General features: G+C 48.6%; 1 protein-coding gene across 30 annotated transcripts in view; it reads right to left on the bottom strand.

Moving 5' to 3' along the window:
- The window catches only part of PTK2 (protein tyrosine kinase 2), a 297953-nt gene that overhangs the window by 231000 nt on the left and 42333 nt on the right, over nucleotides 1–24620 (bottom strand). For 11 of the 30 annotated variants that reach the window (XM_070075580.1, XM_070075576.1, XM_070075574.1 and 8 more), the window contains exons 3-4: nucleotides 22247–22315; nucleotides 1906–2074 (exon numbers count right to left, since the gene is read on the bottom strand). The gene's annotated coding sequence lies outside the window, so the exon portion shown is untranslated. Of the gene's footprint in view, nucleotides 1–1905; nucleotides 2075–4437; nucleotides 4495–7245; nucleotides 7396–18338; nucleotides 18454–22246; nucleotides 22316–24620 lie in introns of all 30 variants that reach the window. The other 19 variants (XM_070075582.1, XM_070075581.1, XM_070075575.1 and 16 more) reach the window with 5 other exon arrangements.

The following is a 24620-nucleotide window of genomic DNA, read 5'->3' on the forward strand; positions in this document are numbered from 1 at the left end:
TTGGGATAAGAAGAGTCTGATGTTGGAGCTTTTGGGATCACAGAACAGTTACAAAGACTCTACTCCCTGTTGAGTGACCCTAATCCAAACATCAAAAATCCAAAACTTTTGCAGCACCATTTCCATATAAAATAAGGCTCAGATTTCAGAGTATTTCAGAGTTCAGATTAGGGATCCTTAACCTGTGTTAAAAATCAAAGTGCTTACAAGGGCCGGTGCTGTGGCGCAGCGGGTTAACGCCCTGGCCTCAAGTGCCAGCATCCCATATGGGTGCTGGTTCGAGACCCGGCTGCTCCACTTCCCATCCAGCTCTCTGCTGTGGCCTGGGAAAGCAGTGGAAGATGGCCCAAGTGCTTGGGCCCCTGCACTCTCATGGGAGACCCAGAAGAAGCTCCTGGCTCCTGCTTTGGATTGGCGCAGCTCCGGCTGTTGCAGCCAACTGGGGAGTGGACCAGAGGATGGAAGACCTCCCTCTCTCTCTTTCTCTCTGCTTCTCCTCTCTCTGTGTAACTCTTTCAAATAAATAAACAAATCTTTAAAAAAAATCAAAGTGCTTATAAATGTCACCAAAAGCAACTCAACACAAGTCTAAGTGTAGCTTTTCCATTTCTCATGGTGTCATAGTTTTAGCTATCTCCCTGGAGTAGTACTAACCACTAAGGCAGTCTTTCTTGGAAATGCAAAGCACTGGTAAATGCTCTTTATGTCAGCCAACAGGAAGAACACAGAGGAAAATACTGGGCCAGCACTGTGGCACGGCTGGTTAGACTCCTGCATCCAAGTCTGAGTGTCAGTGCGTGTCCCTGACGGTCTGCTGTGGATCCAGCTTCCTGCTAATACACCTGGAAAGGCCATGGATGGTAGTTCAAGTTCCGGGACACCTGCCACCCATGAGAGAGGCCCAGATGTTCTTCCTGGCTCCCGGTTTTAGGCTGGCTCAATCCCAGGTGCTGCAGCCATTTAGGGAGTGAACCAGCAGACAGAATACAACCTCTCCAGATGCGCGCGCACACACACACACACACACACACACACTTCCTTTCAAATATATTAAGTTAAAAAAAGGATTCATATTGTACATATATTCTTCTAAATGTACTTCTCTTACCTCCTGCATTAACAAGAATTCTTATACTTGAATACCATCAGCACTTTATAATAAAGTACCTCTGATTAGTAACAGATGACTATAGTACACACTAGCTTCTGGATGACAGGCATCCTGCACCACACTCATTTCCATTAAGATTACTAATTAAGGACAGCAGGTAGTCACCACCTGAGACGGCAGCATCCAGTATGGGCACTAGTTTGTGTCCTGGCAGCTCCATTTACAATACAGCTCCCCGCTAATGGCCTGGAAAAGCAGCAGAAGATGGGCTTTGGGCTCCCACACCCACGTGGGAGATCAGATTAAGTTTCTATTTCTGGCTTTGGCCTGGCCCAGCCCCAGCCATTGTGGCCATTTTAGGAGCGAACCAGCAGATGGAAAAACAATTGATCGACCTCTTTCTCTCTCTGCCTCTCCCTTTCTGCCTGTAATTCTGCATTTAAATAAATAAATTTTTAACAAATAAAAAATCAAGGATATAGGCCGGCGCCGCAGCTCACTAGGCTAATCCTTCGCCTGCGGTGCCTGCGGTGCCGGCACACCAGGTTCTGCCCTGGCCACTGCTCTTCCAGTCGAGCTCTCAGCTGTGGCCCGGGAGTGCAGTGGAGGATGGCCCAAGTCCTTGGGCCCTGCACCCGCATGGGAGACCAGGAGAAGCACCTGGCTCCTGGCTTCAGATCAGTGCAGTGCACCAGCCGCAGCGGCCTTTGGGGGGGTGAACCAACGGAAAAAGGAAGACCTTTCTCTCTGTCCACTCTGCCTGTCCAAAACAAAAAATTCAAGGATATAATCACCTTATGAAAACCAAGGGACAACAGGTCTCCAAATACAACACGCTGGCAAAGGCGACGATATAGATGCTGTTCACTTTGCTTGTGGAGCTTCCGTTACTCTTGAGGGGCTCTGGGAAGTGGAGGAAGGCACTGCATTTGTAACTGGAAGACTCGGGAGCGCCAGTTCTACCTGTGGAACAAAGAGAGAATTGTTTCACCACTCTGATTCTCCGTTTCTTGTTCTGTAAAATGGAGACAGCGACACCACCTTATCGAGTACTGACTATAAGCCAGACACAGAAGGGACTTAACAGCCACTCTAATGATAACACAGAGGTGACGATGAGTCAAGGTAAGGCTTACCATGTGTCATGCCTTTTTCCAAATACTAAACACCCATCCGGTTATCGTGACAGCCGACCCCAGGACACAGACAACACTGCCCCACCTCCCAGAGAGGCTAAGTCCCTTAAGGTCATAAGGTTACGCAGCAAACCAGACCCTGAGAGTGTGGCTCCATGTCCACGGCTCACCAACTTGCCACAGGGCTTTACACCACGAATCCCTCTAACCATCACCCACCTAGACAACACAGTCATCCACGTGCAACACTAACACAGGGGAGAACAGAAAAACAATTGACTTTCCTAATACCACAACTAACTGGTCAGTGACAGAGCCAGGACATGCACCAGGCACATGGCCACCAGTCAGACCACACCCACACCTAAACCACCACCTATACAGTGCCGACTTCCAAGGGCTCAAGGGTTCTCAAAACAGTCAGGAAATAGGCCCCACTCAGCCAACAAACGATGAATGTGCCTCTGGGGGAAACAGAGCAAGAGCACATCAACTGCTCTCAGCCCGGGGCGACACCCGCCTCTCCGAGTCCCGAGGCTCATGCAGCCCCGGAGAGAGCGATCCCGGCCAAAACAAGTGCAGATAGAGACCATCCTAGCTTATGCAAAACAAGCGCAGATAGAGACCATCCTAGCTTACGCCAGACGCGTAGCTCACACTCGAGAAATGCATCAAAGTCACCAGGTGAAAAATATAATCACTGAATTTGGCAACTTTGAAATACCTAAAATTGAAAACTCAACACTTACCAAGACAGTATCTATTTATTTTTATTTTTATTTTATTTATTTTTTTTTATTTTTTGACAGGCAGGGTGGACAGTGAGAGAGAGAGACAGAGAGAAAGGTCTTCCTTTGCTGTTGGTTCACCCTCCAATGGCTGCTGCGGCCAGTGCACCGCGCTGATCCGATGGCAGGAGCCAGGTGCTTTTCCTGGTCTCCCATGGGGTGCAGGGTCCAAGCACCTGGGCCATCCTCCACTGCACTCCCTGGCCACAGCAGAGAGCTGGCCTGGAAGAGGGGCAACCGGGACAGAATCCGGCGCCCCGACCGGGACTAGAACCCGGTGTGCCGGCGCCGCTAGGCGGAGGATTAGCCTAGTGAGCCGCGGCGCTGGCCACCAAGACAGTATCTAAAAAACAGATATTCTCAAGAACTTTCAAAATGAATGGCAGGAGCTGGTGCTGTAGTGTAGTGGGTAAAGCTGCCACCTGTAGTGCCGGCATCCCATATGGGCACTGATATGAGTCCCAGCTGCTCCACTTCTGATCAGCTCTCTCCTATGGCCTGGGAAAGCAGTGGAAGATGGCCCAAGTCCTTGGGCCCTGCACCCGGGTGGTGTGACCCAGAAGAAGCTTCTGGCTCTTGGCTCCGGATCAGCCCAGCTCTGGCCGTTGCAGCCAATTGGGGAGTGAACCAGTGGATGAAGAGTGCTCTCTCTCGCTCGCTCGCTCTCTCTGCCTCTCCTTCTCTCTATATATAACTCTGACTTTCAAATAAATAAATAAATCTTAAAAGGGGGGCCACTGTGGCATAGCAGGTAGACCACCACCTGCGACGCCAGCATCCCAGATTTAAAAAAAAAAAAAAAGGAAGGAAGGAAGGCACAGGGGCCAGCACTGTGATACAGCTGCTCGTAATGCCACCGTCCCAAATCAGAGCGTCAGTTCAAGCCCCAGCTGCTCCACTTCTAATCCAGCCGCCTGCTAATATGCTGGGAAAGCAACAGCAGACGGCCCCAATGCTTGAACCCCTCCTAGCCACACGGGGAAACCTGCATGGAACGCCTGACCCCTGGCTTCAGCCTGGCCCAGCCCTGGTGGTGGTACCATTTGGGAAGCGAACTAGTGGACAGAAGAGCTCTTTCTTTCTTCTCACTCTGTCACTCAGCTTTCCAAATAAATAAGAATTTTCTCTTTTCCTATACAGGAGATCAAGCACAGTGCAAAATTTGGAAACTGTACTTAGGTTGACTACCATCAATTTAAAAAAAAAAAAAAAAAGGCTCCTAAAATCTTTAAGACACTACATTCCTTCCTCAATGTGGCAGTAAAGGCACTACCACATCAGACAGGACAAGAAACTCACCCGGATTTTCATGCTACTCATTTGCTATGGAATAGGGTTTCCTGCTTACGTTGACCACAATGAATCAAACAGCAAAGAAGAATAAGCAGTTATTTAACGTTACCATTGCTGGTGGCAAGTCCAGAAGTTTTATTTTACTGCACATGAATATGCATCCTTCCTGTGGGGAGCAAACCAGACTAGACTGAGTTGCTGGAATTAGGACTTATTCTATGCATCTGCTCTCCCACAATATGGCGCTGGGAGAGAAGTAAACAGCTTCCGCACAGCTGCCTCCAGTTCAACCAATTAACTGTAGGACTTGCTCCTGATTGGAGAGCAGCGTACTCGGCGTGTGGGCAGCCGAGTTGGGATTGGCGGAGGAGGACTATAAAGGAGGAGAGAGACGGCATGCACCAGGAACATCTATGGGGAACATCTAAGGGAACCCGTGCAGCCCCCGAGAAAGCCGGCCGGCGGTGTGCCGCTCCCCTGCGGAAGTGGGGAATGCGGCCAGGGGGAACTGCCCTTCCACGGAGGTGGAAGGGATAGTAGCCAACCCGGGAAGAACCAGCAGCAAACCCGGGGAGGGCCGAGCAGACGAAAGAACAGCGCAGGGTCCTGTGTCGTTCCTCCACGAAGAGGGGGAGCGACATAATGGTGCCGTGACTCGGATAGGAAACCTAGCTCGGATAGGAAACCTGACTCGGATAGGAAACTTAGGACGGACAGGAAACTTAGGAGGGAAGAAATGACTCGGATTAGGAAACCTAGGACGGATAGCAAACTTAGGAGGGAAGAAACGGGAAGAAATGGGAAATTACCGGAGAGAGAGACTAGCAAACAGCCTAGGGAAAAGCCGGACGAAAAGGGTGCCGGAAGAAGCTATTGAAAGCCTAGGCATAGACTCGGATACGGACTACGGGGGGAAGCTGGGAGAAATCTCTAAGGTCGAAAGCGAAAGTAAAAGCTAGAACAAACAGACTCGGACGCGGACTGTGGGGAGAGGCCAGGAGAAATGAGGGAGGAATATTGTTGGAGGAAAGCTGGGGGAAATATACCGGGTAGAGAAAAATGTTAGGGAAAATGAAGCCGCGAGTGCAGGCCGAGGCGGATACGAAAGCCACTTTGGGGTTCTCAAGTTAGCCCGGGAATAGGGGGCGAAAAGTTGAAACCAGAAGCTGAAACGTAAGCCAGATTGGGATCCGTCTGATTAGCCCGGGGAGCAAAGGACGGGAAGCCAAACCGTGGGGCGGAGACGTATGCTGGGTTGAATTCGCCAGGCTAGCCCGGGGAACTTAGATTGAATGCTAGTGGCGGACACGTAAGCTACGCTGTGTTACTCGCGGAAGCCACCGCGTGCAGAGAGAGCACGGGGCGTGAATAGATAGGGAACGGGGCTGGCGCGAGGCCGTGGTGCAGACGCGAAGGGCGTGGAGACCGCAGAGCGCGCGAAGCCAAGCCGCGCAAAGCCGAGCCGCGCAGATGAGAGAGATGCGGGCTGAAGCGGCTCAGAGCCGGCGAGGCGCAGAGAAGCAGCCTCGGGGCGGAGCCCGCTGGCGGGGCGAGGCGCCGGGAAGCTGCGCGGAGCCCTGAAGCTGCCGGCAGGGCGAGGCGCCGGGAAGCCGCGGGGATAAGAGAAACAGAAGTTTGGAAGTGGAGTGAGAGAAATGGGAATGTTGGCAGACAGAAGTAAAATGGGAGAAATAGGAATGCCCGGAGATAGAGAAATAGAGAAATAGAAAGGCCTCCCTACAATACCACAATTAGAAGGCTTGGATTCGGTCTGCCCGATTAGTGAGGCGATGAGCACCTGGGCGGCTAGCAGCTTATGCGCCGCAGGTCACCGAAGACAGGCACGAATTAACATCAGTAAGGCCTCCCCACAAAAAGGCAATGAGAAGGCTTGGATTCGGTTTGCCTGATAGGGCTTGTAAGCCCCTGCAGGCTCGACCAGAGCATGCGCTGCAGGGCACCGAACACAGGCACGCATCAGCGCCTAAAAACCTCCTCACAATGGCGAAGAGAGGACCCGGATTCGGTTTTCCTGATGGATAGGACTTGTAAGAGCCTGTGGCAACTCTAGCAAGTAGAGCAGAGTGTGTGCCGCGGGACACCGAAGACAGGCGCGTATCAACGCTAAAAAATAAAAAGAAAGGGGGATCTGTGGGGAGCAAACCAGACTAGACTGAGTTGCTGGAATTAGGACTTATTCTATGCATCTGCTCTCCCACAATATGGCGCTGGGAGAGAAGTAAACAGCTTCCGCACAGCTGCCTCCAGTTCAGCTAATAAACTGTAGGACTTGCTCCTGATTGGAGGAGAGCAGCGTACTCGGCGTGTGGGCAGCCGAGTTGGGATTGGCGGAGGAGGACTATAAAGGAGGAGAGAGACGGCATGCACCAGGAACATCTATGGGGAACATCTAAGGGAACCCGTGCAGCCCCCGAGAAAGCCGGCCGGTGGTGTGCCGCTCCCCTGCGGAAGTGGGGAATGCGGCCAGGGGGAACTGCCCTTCCACGGAGGTGGAAGGGATAGTAGCCAACCCGGGAAGAACCAGCAGCAAACCCGGGGAGGGCCGAGCAGACGAAAGAACAGCGCAGGGTCCTGTGTCGTTCCTCCACAAAGAGGGGGAGCGACACTTCCAAACTGTTTCATCATTTCATCGACATGAATTCTGTCATTCTGAAAATCAAATTAATCCAGCTGCACTGCCCACCTTATTCAGTAAACAACAGCTGTGCCCTTCCAAGCCAGGTAAGGAAGCAGAGAGCGTCGCTCATGCTGAGGCTGCAGACTAGAAAGCTGGCTTTGCAGTGGCAAACCCTAGAGCAGAAAGGGCTGACTGCGCCCAGGGGACCCCGGGTGGTGCCTGAGGGTCCCGCTGGAACTGAAGTTCTAAGTTACATGTGCACATTTCCAATTACCGCACCTGTGGCCCGAGAGCCCTCCTTACGCCCAACCAGCAGACAGGACTGGTCTTCTTTCCAAACAGAGCCACGCAGCGGTTAGTTTCAGCACCATTTTCCCTTCTTTGTGCTCTCCGTTTGGGCACCCTGGTATCAATGGGTATTATTCCAGCCTACAAAGAAACTTACAGGTCAGCTGTCCAACTCTACCAACAAATGTTAATAATAATGTTAAAACTAGGGTCCACATTATGGTGCAGCGGGTAAGCTACTGGCTGAGACACTGCATTCCATATGAGCACCAGTTCAAGTCCTGGCTGCTCTGCTTCCAATCCAACTCCACGTTAATGTAGCTGGAAAAAAAGCAGAAGAGTGCTTGGGCCCCTGCCACCCACATGGGAGACCCAGATGGAGGTCAAGGCTCCTGGCTTCAGTCTGGCCCAGCCTGGGGGCCACCCAGGCAACAGACAGAAGATCTCTCTCACTCTCTCTCTATATATAGATATAGATATAGATATAGATATAGATATAGATATAGATATAGATATAGATATAGATATAGATATAGATATATCTTCTCTAACTCTGCTTTTCAAAGAAATAATTTTTTAAAAAAAAGTTAAAGCTAACCTCATATCTGTTACGATGGCTACTATTTTTAAAAGATGTAAAGAAACAGGAAACCTTGGACACTGCCTGTGAGCATGTAAAATGGTACAACTGCTATGGAAAACAGTACAGAGCACCAACCCCCCCCCCCCCCAGGGCCCCAGCCCAGCTCCTCACTCTGCGAGCCAAGGTGCCCAGAGGAAGGTCGGCTCAGCTGAAGGGGCAGCGAAGGAAGAGCCCGAGAGGAGATCAGCTGAATCTACGCCCGCAGAAGTAGAACAAAGCCTAAAAAGGCAGCAGGGACAGGAAAAGGCAGTGGACAGAAACGAAAGGACAAAGAGGAGCCAGAGAATACAGGCCAAGGTTTCACCAGGAAACTCAAGATTCGCCTGCAGAAAATGGAGAAATGAAAAATGAGAGTCCAGCTCTGATAAATAAAGCAGGAGGAAGAAGCCAAGTCTGATTTTTATCATACAGCACATCTTATCAGTCCTCCCTGTCTCCCTTTTCTTGTACAACCCAGAAGAGTATTTTTATCAACTATCCTGTAAACACAAGTTTTATAGTAACTCTAGAAACATTCTTAAGGAGGGAAGCCCACCTCATCCTATTTTTTAAGTGTAAATTATTTAAGAGGTGAAATCAAGGACCAGCAAAGTGGCATAGTAGGTTAATCCTCTGCCCGCAGCAGCACCAGCATCCCATAGGGGCGCAGGTTCTAGTCCTGGCTGCTCCTCTTCCGGTCCAGCTCTCTGCTGTGGCCTGGGAAAGCAAGAGAAGATGGCCCAAGTCCTTGGGCCCCCGCACCCATGTGGGAGACCCAGAAGAATCTCCAGACTCTTAGCTTCAGATCAGTGCAGCTCTGGCCACTGAGGCCATTTGGGGAGTGAACCAGCAAATGGAAGACCTCTCTGTCTCTGTCTCTCTCTCTCCCTGTCTGTAACTATACCTCTCAAATAAATAAGTAAAATCTAAAAAATAAAGAAGTGAACTCAGGGGTCGGCACTGTGGCGCAGTAGGTTGATCCTCCGCCTGCAGTGCTGACATCGCATATGGGCGCCAGTTCTAGTTATGGCTGCTCTTCTATCGGTCCATCTCTCTGCTAATGGCTTGGGAAAGCAGTGGAACATGGCCCAGGTTGCTTGGACCTCTGCCACCCACGTGGGAGAAAGAAATGGAGTTCCAGGCTCCTACCTTCAGCCTGGCTCAACCTCAGCAGCCTTCCCGGGCCACAGCAGAGCTAGACTGAAGAGGAGCAACCGGGACAGAATCTGGCGCCCCAACCAGGACTAGAACCTGAGGTGCCGGTGCCGCAGGCGGAGGATTAGCCTAGTGAGCCGTGGCATTCAGCTTCCTTCTAACCCATCTTGGGAGGAAGCAGATAATGGTTCAAGATCTTGCCCTCTATTTTCATTAAAAAAAAAAAAAAAAGAGTTTGATATTTTTAGAAAGGAAACATGCAACTCCAAAGCTGAAATCATTTCACCCTTTCCATCACCTTAAATCTGAAGAATCTACTGAGCGTATGTCAAGTACTCCCTGAATCTCAACTCTGTCAGACACTGCATGTATGACTTTCAACAACTTAATCTTTGTAACCTAACCGACCGTGGGAGAGGGAGATGCAGAATAAGGAGGGAGCTTACTGCTCTAGCATAGAGGAAGCAGAGAGAGCGCAGGCTCAGGTGGAGTCAGGGAGAACTGCACGCAGCTCAGAGGGACGCTGTGGGCCTCTGTGGAGGTGTAGCTACGCACAATCCAGGACCCAGCAGTCGGGAGCCTCAGAACCAGCTCTGGAGTAAAGCTGCAGCGAGAGCCTGGCAGGAGCCCGGCTTGGAGCCCTGTGGGGGCAGCATACCTACCAACCTAGTGGGAAACAAAGTGGGGCATGCTTCTCTCTCCCGACCACCCAGCACCGGCATCATGGAACTAGCCAAGGGTGGGCAGGCTATAGATGCCCATTTTGGACATGTATAACAGCTGTACCAGCCTGGGTCTGTGCACCCAGCAAGCAGCTGAGAGGAGATGCCGGAGTCTGGCTGGGAGAATGGACAGGGTGCTCCTGACTGTGGGAGCCTGGTGTGCCAGGACTGTGAGAACACTGTCTGCGTGGAGGGCACAGGGTGTGGCTGGGTCTGTGGCAGTCAGTGTGGTGGCTCCACATGCTCGCGGCTCCCCGATTCCCTGGTGAGGGTCACTGCTGCAGGATCCGCGTTCACACCAAGGACTGCGTGGATCCTTGGTGTGGTTCTTGAGGCAGCATGGATGAAGCTTGTGCCCACTGGGGCAGCACCCAGGCACTGGCCTTCTCTGAGGAGAGGAAGTGAACGTGAGACTAAGCCAACATAGCAAACCAACCTCCCTCTGATTAAAAAAGAGAGAGAGGGAGATCCCCCCCACCCTGAAGCACTGAACCGAGCTCCTCGACCACACCCAGCACAGGCCTCTGGGTGTTCACTGAAAGATAATAATCACAGAGGAAAAAAACCAACAACTATCACCACAAATTTCTAATAATAAATGCAGCAATTCAAGAAATAACAATAAGGAAGACAACATGACACCCCAAAAGAACACAACACTTCAATACCAGAATCTGAAGATGAAGAGATTGACAAAGGCATAAAATCTCCCAGTAAAAGTACAAAGGAAATCCAAAGTAAACAATAGGAATATTTATAGAAAAATGGGAGGGCCAAGTTGTTAGTTATCAATAGTCACCTTCAATGTAAATGGCCTCAACTTTCCAGTTAAAAAATACAGACTGGAAGAATGGATTAAAAAACAAAACCCATCTATTTGCTGCCCATAAGAAATACATCTCACGAACAAAGATACAGGCAGACTGAAAGTGAAGATATAGAAAAACATCTTACGGCTGGCGCCGCGGCTCACTAGGCTAATCCTCTGCCTGCGGCGCTGGCACACTGGGTTCTAGTCCTAGTTAGCACAACGGATTCTGTCCCAATTGCTCCTCTTCCAGTCCAGCTCTCTGCTGTGGCCCAGGAGTGCAGTGGAGGATGGCCCAAGTGCTTGGGCCCTGCACCCCATGGGAGACCAGAAGTACCTGGCTCCTGGCTTCAGATCAGCATGGTGCGCAGGCCGTAGCGCACCACAGGAGCGGCCATGGGGGGGGGGGGGGTGAACCAATGGAAAAGGAAGACCTTCCTCTCTGTCTCTCTCACTGTCCACTCTGCCTGTCCAAAAAAAAAAAGAAAGAAAGAAAGAAAGGAAGGAAGAAAAAGAAAAAAAAAAGAAAGAAATTCCATGCTAACAGAAATAAAAAAAGAGCTGGTGTAGCCATCCTAATATTAGACAAAGAACGGCACTATATAATGATTAAGGGATCAATTCAACAGCAAGATGTGACCACTATAAATGTATATGCAACTAATTACAGGGCACCTGGTTATTTAAAAGAAATGTTAAGGAATCTAAAGGGAGATATAGACTCCAATACAATAGTAATGAGTGTCGCTCCCTGTCTTCGTGGAGGAACGACACAGGACCCTGCGCTGTTCTTTCGTCTGCTCGGCCCTCCCCGGGTTTGCTGCTGGTTCTTCCCGGGTTGGCTACTATCCCTTCCACCTCCGTGGAAGGGCAGTTCCCCCTGGCCACATTCCCCACTTCCGCAGGGGAGCGGCACACCGCCGGCCGGCTTTCTCGGGGGCTGCACGGGTGTTCCTTCAGCTAGATGTTCCCCATAGATGTTCCCGGTGCATGCCGTCTCTCTCCTCCTTTATAGTCCTCCTCCGCCAATCCCAACTCGGCTGCCCACACGCCGAGTACGCTGCTCTCCTCCAATCAGGAGCAAGTCCTACAGTTTATTAGCTGAACTGGAGGCAGCTGTGCGGAAGCTGTTTACTTCTCTCCCAGCGCCATATTGTGGGAGAGCAGATGCATAGAATAAGTCTTAATTCCAGTAACTTAGTCTAGTCCGAGCTGCTCCCCACAGATCCCCCTTTCTTTTTATTTTTTTGGCGTTGATACGCGCCTGTCTTCGGTGTCCCGCAGCACACACTCTGCTCTACTTGCTAGAGTTGCCACAGGCTCTTACAAGTCCTATCCATCAGGCAAACCGAATCCGGGTCCTCTCTTCGCCATGTTGTGAGGAGGTTTTTAGGCGCTGATGCGTGCCTGTGTTCGGTGCCCTGCAGCGCATGCTTTGCTCTGCCTGCAGGGGCTTACAAGCTCTATCAGGCAAACCGAATCCAAGCCTTCTCATTGCCTTATTGTGGGGGAGACTTATTAGTGTTGGTTCGTGCCTATCTTCGGTGACCTGCAGCTCATACTCTGGTCGAGCTGCTTGCTGGCGCTTACCGCCTTAAATCAGGCAGACCGAATCCAAGCCTCCTAATTGTTGCATTGTGGGGAAGCTTTACTGATGTTAATTCGTGCCTGTCTTCGGTGACCTGCGGCGCATAAGCTGCTAGCCGCCGCAGGTGCTCATCGTGCTCATCGCCTCACTTGATTAGGCAGACCGAATCCAAGCTCTCACATTGCAGTGTTGTAGGGAGGCCTTTTTATTTCTCTATTTCTCTATCTCCGGGCATTCCTATTTCTCCCATTTTACTTCTATCTTCCAGCATTCCTATTTTTCTCACTTTACTTCTAAACTTCTGTTTCTCTTATCCCTGCGGCTTCCCGCTCTCATTCTTATCCCCGCGGCTTCCCGGCTGCGCCCGCCCCGAGGCTGCTTCTCGGCAGCTTTCCGGCTGAGCCGCTTCAGCCCGCGCCTCTCTCATCTGCGCAGCTTCCCGGCTTTGCGCGGCTTGGCTTCACGCGCTCCGCGGTCTCCACGCCCTTCGCGTCTGCACCACGGCCTACGCCAGCCCCGTTCCCTATCTATTCACGCCCCGTGCTCTCTCTGCACGCGGTGGCTTCCGCGAGTAACACAGCGTAGCTTACGTGTCCGCCACTAGCATTCAATCTAAGTTCCCCGGGCTAGCCTGGCGAATTCAACCCAGCGTACGTCTCCGCCCCACGGTTTGGCTTCCCGTCCTTTGCTCCCCGGGCTAATCAGACGGATCCCAATCTGGCTTACGTTTCAGCTTCTGGTTTCAACTTTTCGCCCCCTATTCCCGGGCTAACTTGAGAACCCCAAAGTGGCTTTCGTGTCCGCCTTGGCCTGCCCCCCGCGGCTTCATTTTCCCTAACATTTTTCTCTACCCGGTATGTTTCCCCAAACTTTCCTCCAACGATATTCCTCCCTCATTTCTCCTGGCCTCTCCCCACAGTCCGCGTCCGAGTCTGTTTGTTCTAGCTTTCACTTTCGCTTTCGACCTTAGAGATTTCTCCCAGCTTCCCCCCGTAGTCCGTATCCGAGTCTATGCCTAGGCTTTCAATAGCTTCTTCCGGCACCCTTTTCGTCCGGCTTTTCCCTAGGCTGTTTGCTAGTCTCTCTCTCCGGTATTTTCCCTAGGCTGTTTGCTAGTCTCTCTCTCCGATATTTTCCCAATTCTTCCCGTTTCTTTCCGTTTCTTCCCTCCTAAGTTTGCTATCCGTCCTAGGTTTCCTATCCGAGCTAGGTTTCCTATCCGAGTCACGGCACCATTATGTCGCTCCCCGTCTTCGTGGAGGAACGACACAGGACCCTGCGCTGTTCTTTCGTCTGCTCGGCCCTCCCTGGGTTTGCTGCTGGTTCTTCCCGGGTTGGCTACTATCCCTTCCACCTCCGTGGAAGGGCAGTTCCCCCTGGCCACATTCCCCACTTCCGCAGGGGAGCGGCACACCGCCGGCCGGCTTTCTCGGGGGCTGCACGGGTGTTCCTTCAGCTAGATGTTCCCCATAGATGTTCCCGGTGCATGCCGTCTCTCTCCTCCTTTATAGTCCTCCTCCGCCAATCCCAACTCGGCTGCCCACACGCCGAGTACGCTGCTCTCCAATCAGGAGCAGGTCCTACAGTTTATTGGTTGAACTGGAGGCAGCTGTGCGGAAGCTGTTTACTTCTCTCCCAGCGCCATATTGTGGGAGAGCAGATGCATAGAATAAGTCTTAATTCCAGTAACTTAGTCTAGTCCGAGCTGCTCCCCACAATGAGGACTTCAATACTCCACTTTCAGCAACGGACAGATCAACCAGACACAGCAGAGTTAATCGACACTATGGACTAAATGAACCTAATGGATATCTACAGAACTTTTCATCCTACAGTTGCAGAATACACATTCTTCTCACCAGTGCATGGAAAATTCTCTAGGACTGATCACATAGTAGGCCATAAAGCAAATCTTAGCTGCGCCGATGTGAAGCCAGGAGCCAGGTGATTTTTCCTGGTCTCCCACGAGGGTGCAGGCACCCAAGCACTTGGGCCATCCTCCACTGCCCTCTCAGGCCACAGCAGAGAGCTGGACTGGAAGAGGAGCAGCTGAGACTAGAACCCGGCGCCCATATGGGATGCCGGTGCTGAGGCGGGGGATTAACCAAGTGAGCCATGGCGCTGGGCCCAGGAAATTTAACAACAGATACCACAGAAATAAAAAGAATCAGAAATTACTACAAAGAGCTGTATTCCAACAAATTGGGAAGCCTAAAAGAAATGGATAGATCCCTGGACACATACAACCTTCCTAAACTGAGCCATGAAGACACAGAAAACCTAAACAGATCAATAACGAAGATGGAAACTGAATCAGGAATAAAGACCCAACAAAGCAAAGCCTGGGACTGGATAGCTTCACCGCTGCATTTTACCACACCTTTAGTGCACTAACGACAATTCTTCTCAAGCTATTCCCCACAACTGAAAGGGAGGAGATCCTCCCAAACTCCCTCCTAAACCTGAAAAAAAACACTAGAGAAACAGAACTACAGACCAATCTCCCTGATGAACACAGATGCAAAAACCCTCAACAAAATACCCGCCGATCAAGTCCAGCAACACCATCAGAAAGATCATTCACCCAGACCAAGTGGTATTTATCCCTGGTAGGCAGGGATGGTTCCACATCTGCAATTCAATCACAAAGTAAAGAACAAAAGCCATGATTATCTCAATAGACGAAGAGAAAGCATCTGATAAAAGAACAACGCCCTTTCATGAAGAAAACTTCAAGCAACGTGGGTAAAGGAAGATCATTCCTCAACACGATCAAGGCAATTTATGACAAACCCAAGGCCAGTGTCCTATTGAACGGGGAAAAGCTGGAAGCATTCCCACTGAGACCCAGAACCAGTCAAGGATGTCCACTATTACCACTGTGATTCAACATGGTCCTGGAAGTTTTAGCCAGAGCCATTCGGCAAGAAAAAGAAATGACAGGAATATAAATTGGAAAGGAGAGCTGGCGCCGCGGCTCACTAGGCTAATCCTCCGCCTGCGGCGCCGGCACACTGGGTTCTAGTCCCGGTCGGGGCATCGGATTCTGTCCCGGTTGCCCCTCTTCCAGGCCAGCTCTCTGCTGTGGCCCGGGAGTGCAGTGGAGGATGGCCCAGGTGCTTGGGCCCTGCACCCCATGGGAGACCAGGAGAAGCACCTGGCTCCTGCCTTCGGATCAGTGCGGTGCGCCGGCTGCAGCGCGCCAGCCATTGGAGGGTGAACCAACGGCAAAGGAAGACCTTTCTCTCTGTCTCTCTCTCTCTCACTGTCCACTCTGCCTGTCAAAAAAAAAAAAAAAGGAGAAAGTCAAACTATCCCTATTTGCAGATGACATCATATATACAGGAGATCAAAACAACTCTACTAAGAAACTATTGGAACTCATAGAAGGGTGTGGTAAAGTGGCAAGATAGAAAATCAACACACAAAAATCAAAAACCTTTGCACAGACAATGCCACAGCTGAAAAAGAATTCCTAAAAATCAATCCCATTCATAATATTTACAAAAAATCAAATACCGTGGAATAAATTTAACCAAGGATGTCAAAGATCTCTATGATGAAAATTATAAAACATTAAAGAAAGAAATAGAAGACGACACCAAAAAAAAAAAAAAAAAGGAAAAATCTTCCATGTTCTTGAACTGGAAGAATCAATATCATCAAAATGTCCATATTACCAAAAGCAATTTATAGAAGCAATGCAATACCAATCAAAATAACAAGGATATTCTTCTCATATAGAGAAATAACAATGCTGAAATTCATATGGAAATACTGGAGACTGCAAATAACTTTAGCAATCTTATACAACAAAAACAAAGCCAAAGGTATCACAATACCAAATTTCGATACATACTACAGGGCAGTTATAATCAAAACAGGTTGCTATTGGTACAAAACAGATGTATAGACCAATGGAACAAACAGAAATGCCAGGAAGCAATCCATGCATCTACAACCAACTTATCTTTGCCAAAGGAGCCAAAATCAATCCCTGGAGCAAAGACAATCTCTTTAACAAATTGTGCTGGGAAAACTGGGACCCCCTACCTTACACCTTACACAAAAATCTAATCAAAATGGATTAAAGACCTAAATCTACAACCTGATATCATCAAATTATTAGAGAACATTGGGGAAACTCTGAAAGACATTGGCATAGGCAAAGAGTTCTTAAGAACCCAGAGACACTGGCAATCAAAACCAAAATTAACAAATGGGATTACATAAAATTAAGAAGCTTCTGCACTGCAAAGCAAACACTCAGCAAAGTTAAGAGGCAACTGACAGAATGGGAGAATTTATTTGCATACTATGCAACTGATAAAGGATTAATAACCAGGAGTTTTAAAGAGATCAAGAAACTCCACAACAGCAAAACAATCCAGTGAAGAAATGGGCAAAGGACTTCAACAGGCATTTTTCAAAAGAGGAAATCCAGATGGCCAGACACATGAAAAAGTGCTCAGGATCACTATCCAAAAGGGAAATCCAAATCAAAACCACAATGAGGTTCCACCTCACCCCAGTTAGAATGACTTTCATACAGAAATCAACAAACAATAAGTGCTGGTGAGGATGTGGGGGAAAGGTACCCTAATCCACTGGTGGTGGGAATGTAAACTGGTACAGCCACTGTGGAAGACAGCATGGAGACACCTCAGAAATCTGAATACAGACCCACCATACGACCCAGCCATCCACTCCTGGGAGGTTTCCCAAAGGAAATGAGATCAACATATGAAAGAGCTATCTGCACCCCCATGTTTACTGCAGCTCAATTCACAATAGCTAAGACATGGAATCCACCTAAATGCCTGTCAACGGAAGACTGGATAAAGAAATTATGGGATATGTACACCATGGAATACTACACAGTGGTACAAAAAAAAAAAAAACACAAAATTCTGCTGTTTGCAATAAAATGAATGAAACTGGAAAACATCATATTTAGTGAAATAAGCCAGTCTCAAAAGAACAAATACCATATGTTCTCCCTGATCTGTGATAACTAATAGAGCACCTAAAAGGTAATCTATAGAAATGAAATTAACACTTCAAGATGCAATGACTTTAAATAGCCCTTGTGTCCACCACTAAGGAACAGGGTTTTTTGTTTTATGGTTTTTTTTTTCATACAATTTTTGAAATCTTTACTTAATATAGAGTTAATCATATGTGTATAAAGCTAACTGAAAATAGATCTTAGTCAAAAATAATGGGACTAGGAGAGGGAAGAGGAGGAGGGGAGGGAAGAGGAGGAGGGGTGGGAGTGTGATTGGGAGGGCAGGTACAGTGGGAAAAATCACTCTGTTCCTAAAGTTGTATGTATGAAATGCATGGAGTTCGTATTCCTTAAATAAAAGGTTTCTGGGGGGCCAAGGGTCTAATTGATGGGTCTGGCACCACAGCTCAGCAGGTTAAGCTGCCGCCTGCAATGCCAGCATCCCATATGGACACCGCTGCTGCTGCTCCACTTCCTGTCTGGTTCCCCGCTAGGTGCACTTGGGAAGGCAGCAAGGAATGGCCCAAGTGCGTGCGCTCTGGGCCCGTCACCCATGTGGGAGACCTGGATGAAGCACCTTGCTCCAGTGTGGCTCAGGCCTGGCTGCTGCAGCCATCTGGGGAGTAAACCAGCAGACGGAGGATCTGTCTTTCTCTCTAACTCTGCCTTTCAAATAAAGAAATAAATATTTTTTTAAAAAATTATCTGAGGCAGAGAGAGAAAGGGAGAGAGGGAGGCAGGAAAGGCGGGAGAATGGGACTGAGAGAGGGAAGGAGGCGGGGGGGGGGGGCGGGGAGGGAGAGCCCATTTCCTTGTTCACTCCCCAGTGGCTGCAATGGCAGCCTAAAGGACCAGCGCTGGGAGCAAGGACTTAACCTCGATCTCCCGGAGTGGCCGCAACCCTTCCTTGAGCAGGCACAGCTGCTTTCCAGGGCCGGCATTTGCAGGAAGCAAGAGGCAGGCCCAGAGCCCAGGAACCCAATCCAGTCCCGCAGAGGTGGTGCACGTGTCTTAATCACGGGACTGAACACGGCTCCTAGGCACGTTGTTTAAAACCGTTCTCTAGGCTCCTGTACTGTCGGGTCCTGGGTCAAACCACCATCTGTAGCTCCGGCATCCCATAGGGGCACTGGTTCAAGGCCTGGCTGTTCCACTTCTGATCCAGCTCCCCGCTGATGCACCTGGGAAAGCAGAGGAAGCCGAGCCATGTCCTTGGGCCTCTGCACTCTCGTGGGGACCAAGAAGAAGCTCCTGCTCCTGGCTTCAGATCAGCTCAGCTCTGGCCATTGCAGCCATCTGGGAAATTAACCAGCAGACAGAAGACTTACTTTCTCTCTCTCTCTCTCTGTCTCTCTCTCACTCTACCTTTCAAATAAATAAATCTTTTTTTAAAAAAATCAATAAATCTCTCTCTATAACTTGGTTTTGTCATCCGTGAAGTTAAAACTGGTGTGTCTCTTTCATAGTTGTTAAATAATGAGAATCAAATGATAGTAGAAACATGAAGGGCTCTGGGAATACCTCCACCTGATAAAGGCTCCACATCACTCTAAGCACATTACTGTTGGCATCTTCTGTTCTTGTGCAATTAAGCAATTGGGACAAAGGCCTGGCCCCTAAGGAGTTCACAACAGATGGGAAGACAAGACATAAATCTGAGTGCTACAGTTCTTAATTCCTCATAGACTGGTTTAATAACCTCCTTTAAGGTAGAAGAGGCTTAAATGATTCACAGGTTTATCTGTGATCCTGATAAATGCAGAAGAGCCTACAGGCCAATAGGACAATAAATAAAGCTCAGAAAATCACAGTGAATACACAAATATTTTAAAAATGGTGTTAGGTGAAAAATTTCCATTGACACTGGAAAATGCTAGTTAATGCAAAAAGCACTGCACAATATAAAATGCACAAGGTAGGAGCTGGCTTTCTGCACAGCGGTTACTATCTCACTTGGGCCACCTGCACCCCTTAGTGTCCAGGTTCAAGTCCAGGCTGTCTCTAATTACAGCTTCCTGCTGAAGCACGCCCTGGGAGGTAGCAGATGATGGGGCAAGCACCGGGGTCTGTGGGAGACATGTGCTGTGTTCCAGGCTGGCTTCAGTCTGGCCCACACCTGGCCACTGCAGGTATGTGGGAAGTGTGCCAGCAGATTTAACATGTCTCTCTCTGTTTATCTTTCAAATTTTTATTTATTTATTTTTTAAAAAGGCAGCTCCCAGTCTTAAAATGCAAGGATTTTTTTTTTAAAAAGAATTATTTATTTATTTATTTAAAAGTCAGAGTACAAAGAAGGAGAGACAGAGAAAGAGGGACCTTCCATCTGCTGATTCAATCCCCAGGTGGTCACACAACCAGGGCTGGGCCAGCAGAACCAGGAGTTCATGGGGGCAGCAGGGGCCCAAGCACTTGGGCCATCTACCGCTGCCTTTCCCAGGCCATAAGCAGGGAGCTGGATCACAAGTGGAGCAGCTGGGACTAGAACTGGTGCCCATATGGGATGATGGCATTGCAGGTGGTAGGTTAACCTACACCAAAATGCCAGCTCCAGAAAGTCCCTTATATTTTTAAGTAATAAAAAAGGTATCAAGAGTGTAAACACTTTCACACTCATTTCCTTGTATTGCACGAACTACAATGAGAAAAGTAGCTCCATGCAGAGTGGTGGAAAGGAAGATATGGCTAAGAGGGGAAGCTTTCTGACTCGGTGCATTCTCATGCTGAGTTTGTATCATGAGTTTGTACTTTCTGTTCAATAGAATAAATGAACACAAAAAGCAACTACGTTAAAGAAACATTATCTAGGGCCTGCCCGTGATACCAGCACCCTAAATGAACACAGGTTCCAATCCCAGCTGCTCCACTTCCAATTCAGCTCCCTGCTAATACTCCTGGGAAAGCAAGTACTTGGGCTCCTGCCACTCAAGTGGGAGACCTGGCTGAAGTTTTAGGCTCCTGGCTTAGGCTATTGTGGCCATGTGTGGAGTGAACCAGTAAATATAAAATCTCCCACCCTCCCCCCTCCCTCCCTCTCTCTCTCTCTCTCTCTCTCTCTCTCTCTCTCTCTCTCTCTGTAACTCTGCCTTTCAAATAAATAAGTCAAAAAGAAAAGAAACACCATCTAGTAAAGTCTTCAACACAAATAAACAATACCTTTCTAAATCATACATTGTTCAAATAACACATCACAATATTAATTAGAAAATATCCTAAACTGGGGACCAGCACTGTGGCATAGCAGATAAAGCCGCTGCCTACAGTGCCAGCATCCCATATGGGCACCAGTTTGAGTCCCAGCTGCTCCACTCTGCTCTCTCTGCTGTGGCCTGGGAAAGCAACAGAAGATGGCCCAAGTGCTTGGGCCCTTGAATCCTCGTGGGAGACCGAGAAGAAGCTCCTGGCTTCGGATCGGCACAGCTCTGGCCGTTGTGACCAATTAGGGAGTGAACCAGAGGTTGGGAAGACACCTCTCTCTCTCCTTCTTCTCTGTGTAACTATTTAAAATAAATAAATGAAACTTTAAAAAAAATGTTTTAAACAGAAAAAAATATTCTGTGGTTGGTGTTGTGGCGCAGAAGGTTAATCCGCCACCTGCAGCACCAAAATCCCAGATGTGCACCATTTCCAGTACCGGCTTCTGATCCAGCTCCCTGTTAATGGCCTAGGAAATGCAGCAAGACCTGGAGGAAGCTCCTGGCTTCAGCCTGGCCCAGCCCCAGCCATTGCAGCCATTGGGGAGTGAACCAGCGGATGGAAGACACCTCTCTCTTTGTCTCTCCCTCTCTGTAACTCTGCCTTTCAAACAATTAAAATAAATCTTCAAAAAGAAAAATAAAGGAGTAAAACAGAATCAGAAGTAATGCTTGAGCATGAGACAAAAGGAAAAATGAGTAATACTGGCCCTATTTTTATTTTAAAATTTGGTAACTTATCATAAATTCATTGATTTTTATTTTTTAAAAATATCACATTAAATCATCATTCATCTTGATGACTGAGTTTTCTGACCACCACTCAGACGAGGTAAATGCCTTACCCAATTCCAGCCCTGCCCTACCATATCCATCCCCACATTCACTCTTCCAACCCTGCTCAGCCCCTGGGCTCCCCACAGGCAGGGCATGTCACTTAGGGAGGTTGTACAACTAGAAATATTTCTGCCTAATATATGTGAAGCACAATCTCTCAGTCTTTAAAGTTCCATTCTTTTTGTTTCTTTAAAAGTTTATTACATATTAATTTAATTTCAGTGCTTTATTAAAAGATTTTATTCATTTAAAAGGCAGAGTTACAGAGAAAGAGAGGGAAAGACAGAGAGAGAGAGAGAGAGAGAGAGAGAGAGAGAGGTCTTCCATCACCTGGTTCACTCCCCAAAGGGCTGCCACAGCCAGGGCTCGGCCAGAACAAAGCCAGGGGCCAGAGCTTCACCTCAGTCTCCCACGTGGGTACAGGGCCCAAGCTCTTGGGTCACCTTCTGCTGCTTTCCCAAGCATGTTAGCAGGGAGCAGGTGGGAACTGGCACCTACGTGGGATGCCGGCACTGCAGGCAACAGCTTAACCCATTACACCACAATGCCGGCCCCTAAAGTTCCATTGTAAGAATAAAGATATTTAATCGTTCTTTAGAACCAGAAGCAAAATAATTAAAATTAACTACTTTCAATGAAACAAAACGACCTTTTTTTTTTTTTTTTTACATTGGACACAAGAACACTTGAATTCAAAAATATCTAAACTTTAAAAGTTTGTTAGCAAAATCAATGCTTTACTACGGATGTTTGTGTCACCTATGGTACAAAAGGAATCCCATAGTCATCCACTCTTGCGCTGTCCAAGTACTTCAACTCATAAAGCCCCGTGAAGGCCTCGCTCACTGGGGCGTGGTGGGTAACTAAGTCACCGCTCCTGCCCCCTTCACCAGGAACGCATCTCTAACACCTGTAATGAAAACAACGATGCAGCAGCTGGCACAACACTTCCTCCAGAAAAACTGGGAAGAGGCAACAGAGCCACGAGCACAGTGCTAACAGGAGCCGACACTTCCAAGGACGGAGAGCCACAGACAGGTGAGCTGACCCGCAGCTCTTACCTTGGTACGTCTCCAGTCTGGGAACAAGGGGGAGGCTGAGAACCTGGGCTCTGCAATCACAGGAAACTGCTGCCAAAAGAAAGAAAAGTCAGGAAGTTTGGCAAGCTGCATCCTAAAAGCAAATGTAGTACGTTTATTGCCAAAGGTGACTCAGCAATGAAAAGGCATGAAGCACAGCCATGTGCTACAAGGGTGAACCTGGAACACACTGTGCAAGTGGAGGAAGCCAGACACAAAGACCCCAGACTCTATGATGCCTTGGACATGCAGTCCAGAACGGCGTATCTTTAATAAGACTGCAGAGGAATGGTTTCCTTGGGCTGAGGCTAGTGAGGAATAAAGGTTAACACTTAGTGGGTACGGGGTTTCTTTGTGGGGTAACAGAAATGTTCCTCCTCTCTAACTCTTTCAAATAAATAAATGAATAAAATCATTTTTTAAAAAGGCCAGTGCTGTGGTGTAGCAGGTAAAGCCACCTAAAGTGCTTATGGGCACCAGTTCGAGTCCCAGCTGCTCCACTTCCAATCCAGCTCTCTGCTGTGGCCTGGAAAAGCAGTAGAAGATGGCCCAAGTCCTTGGGCCCCTGCACCCGCATGCGAGACCTGGAGGAAGCTCCTGCTCCTGGCTTCTGATTGGCACCAGCTTCAGCCATTGTAGCTATCTGGAGAATGAACCAGCGGATCGAAGACCAACCTACCTACCTACCTACCCACCTCTCTGCCTCTCAGTAACTTTCTAATAAATAAATACATTTTTTCTTTAAAAAACGAAGCCAAAAGGAGCTCACATTATGCCAGGAGCTTCTACTGCCTTCCCACGCCATAGCAGAGAGCCAGATCGGAAATGGAGCAGCTGGGACTCAAATTGGCGCCCATATGGGATGCCACACTGCAGGCGGCAGCTTTACCCGCTACACCACAATGCCGGCCCCACAGCTGGATGAGTTTTAACACTCAACTCTGCTAGCAACCACCACACTGAAGACACAGGCTGTTTCCAACAGCCCTTCTGTATCAGTTCCCACAGCTCATCCTCAGCATCAGGTGCCCACTGATCTAACTGTTCTTACAGATTTAGATTTGTCTTTCCCAAAACGCATGTGAATGCAGTCCTAATTATATGGGGTTCTATGTCTTCACTTAGTAGGCTACGTTGCAGATTCACTTACTCTGTTGTCTCTGTCAACAGTGAATCCCAAGGTATAGAGGCATGGAAATCTGTTTTACCCCTTTACCAGCTGACGGCATTTGCGCTGTGTCCAGTGATTATGAACACAGCTGCCATAAGCAGCCACACAGGGGTCTGGTGTAGAGTTCATGCTCTCATCTCTCTCAGTACACACCTAGGAACAGAGCAGCTGGGGGACACGTCCCACTTCATAAAACTCTGCCAAACTGACTTCGAAAGTGAAAGGAGCATTCTGCACTCCTACAGCACTGCATGACAATTCTAGTTGTCCACCGCAACGTCACTTGGTGTTGTCACCTTCTGTCTGGCTTTAGTGTTAGCCATTCCAACAATGTTGCAATGGTCTATCAGCGGGGTTATATAATTTGCATTTCCTAATGACTACTGATGCTGACTGAGCATCTCCCAGTGTCCCGATTCTCATCCAAAAGGAGACAATGTTCAAATCTTTTGGCTATTTTAAAACCGAAATTCTTGTTGAGACATCTATCATTTTCAATACAATCTGTCAAAGTAGAAACACTGTAAGGCTTGCCTATTTTGCAAAGTCCCTTAGAATTTAAAAAAAAAAAAATACAACTATGATGAACCAGACAAGGTAGAAAGAAAAATCACCTATCCCCTCATCTGCTTACCCTGAACCTAAGAATCCTAGAAAACAGTTGTCTGCCTACTTCTAAGGACAAGAAACCGAAATTTCCTGTTTTTACAAGTATTTGATGAAACCACATTCTTCGCAGTATGAGTCAGGAATGCAAATGACAGACTGACTCGCAATCCTTGGCAGAAATGAGACACCGCCCTGTAACAAGGCTGGCATTACAGGAAGGGCGGCAGCACACGGGAAAGGCTCTGGCTGCTCGGCAGGCGGCACTCCTCTCCTGGCCTGGAGCTCCACCTGTGCCGCACGGCTGAGCCCAAGGACCACACTCCGGGGAAGAACTGAAGAACGTGGTACTACCAAACAGGACCTGGGCAAATTTCCTAATTTCTCTAACCCAGCTTTTCCATCCGTAAATTGGAAATAATCACCACCTCACTAAGTTGCTGTAGAGAACTAAGAGAGACTCAAATTCATACAATGACGGACATAAACGACAGCTGACAGGATTAGAATTTCCTTCACCCATAATTCCTAAATCACAAACGTCGATCAGACAGGCAGTCTTCACAGCCCTCGAGCATG

The sequence above is a fragment of the Oryctolagus cuniculus genome, chromosome 6, assembly GCF_964237555.1.
Source record: "Oryctolagus cuniculus chromosome 6, mOryCun1.1, whole genome shotgun sequence".
In the NCBI taxonomy this organism is placed as follows: Eukaryota; Metazoa; Chordata; class Mammalia; order Lagomorpha; family Leporidae; genus Oryctolagus; species Oryctolagus cuniculus.